A 1,615-nucleotide genomic window follows, 5' to 3' on the forward strand; every position below is an offset into this window, starting at 1 on the left:
GCACACAAAAACTGCACTTTGGGCCAGGCGAGACTCTGGTTGGGGGATGTGGGATTGTATCCAGCGCCAGAGGCATGGTGTGGGGTGGCCCAAAGAGGATTTCCTGTCATCAACCCAGCCCAAAACCCAGTTCCATATTCAAGCCCATATACTTAGGACAGTATTTGCGGAGGCTGTCAGTTCATGGCCTGGCACAGCCAACCCATGTCTTCAGTTGGACAGGACAACAAGGGGATGTAGCTCAGTGGTAGAGCACATGCTTTGCATGTATGAGGTCCTGGGTTCAATCCCCAGCATCTCCACTTTTCATTGGGCAGCAGGGCAGGCCCTACAAAGAAAAGCTACAAGACCTGAACCTATTCAGCCTCCACAGGAGAAGGCTGAGAGGGGATCTGGTGGCAGTTTACAAACTCACCACTAGAGAGAATTGGGGGAAGCTCTGTTCCCTCGGGGCACCACCCAGGGTTACTAGGAATAACACCCTCCAATTGTTAGAGAAAAGGTTCAGGCTGGACACCAGGAAACATTACTTTACACTTAGGGCTGCCAGGCTCTGGAATGGGCTCCCAAGGGAGGTGGTGCTCTCCTACCTTGGGCCTCTTCAAGAGGAGGCTGGGCAGATATTTGGCTGGGGTGATATGATGCTGGCACCCATTCCTGCCTGAGGGAGGGAATCGCACCTGATGAGCTGTTTAGGTCCCTTCCACCCCCAAGTACTATGATATTATGACTCTGGTCAGAGACGACCAGGAGAGTCCCCTGGTGCAACAGGGACATGCTGTGAGGTGGCCCAAAACAGATTTCCAACCATAATCCCAGCCCAAGATCCACTTCCTTACTCAAACCCATATGCTTAGTACCAGGGCTGGGGGGAGCTGTCCGTTGGCATCCTGGCAGGGCCAAACCATGAGTTGGGCCAGGCAAGCTGTGGTCAGGGATGTCCAGGGGAGTCCACTGGTACCACAGAGTGATAGTGTGGGGTGGCCCAACAAGCATTTCCATCTCTAATCCCAGCCCGAATCCCACTTCTTTATTCAGGGACCTGTAGTTAGTGGCATCTGGGCGGACTATCAACTGGCAGCCGGGCACAGCCAAACCGTTTCCTAGGATGGGCAGGACTCTGAAGAGATAACCAGGAGCGTCCCATGTGCCACAGAGGCATGGCGTGGGCTGGCCCAAGAAGGATTTCTAGCCACGATCCCAGCCCTAAATCCAGGTCCTTATTTCGGTCCATATACTCAGCACAGAAGCTGGCACGCTGTCGGTTCGCAGTCTATCACAGGCAAGCTGCGTTTTGGGTCGGGCGAGACTGGTTAGAGACGTCCAGCAGAGTCCCCGCTGGCACACAGGGCTGTCATGGGGTGGCCCAAGAAGGATTTCTGTCTATAATCCCAGCCCAAAAACTAGTTCCTAACTCACGCCCATATATTTAGTACAGGGGTGGGGGGGGGGTGTCAGCTGGCAGCCAGCACGGCCAAACTGCACTTTGGGCCGGGCAACACTGTGGTCAAGGTGTTTTGGGACAGTCCCCTGTGGCGCCAACAGGTCGTTTGGGGTGGCCCAAGAAGTATTTTGCCCCATAATCCCATCCTAATCTGACCTTTATTTAGGGCTC

At 54.4% G+C, this 1,615-nt stretch overlaps 1 non-coding gene across 1 annotated transcript; it reads left to right on the forward strand.

Annotated features, from left to right (window-relative positions):
* Positions 1–230: 230 nt before the first annotated feature.
* Positions 231–302, forward strand: TRNAA-UGC (transfer RNA alanine (anticodon UGC)). The gene has a single exon. It is a non-coding gene; the product is annotated as a tRNA-Ala (tRNA).
* The last annotated feature ends 1,313 nt before the right edge of the window (positions 303–1,615 follow it).

The sequence above is a fragment of the Alligator mississippiensis genome, chromosome 16 (genome assembly GCF_030867095.1).
Source record: "Alligator mississippiensis isolate rAllMis1 chromosome 16, rAllMis1, whole genome shotgun sequence".
NCBI classification, from domain to species: Eukaryota; Metazoa; Chordata; order Crocodylia; family Alligatoridae; genus Alligator; species Alligator mississippiensis.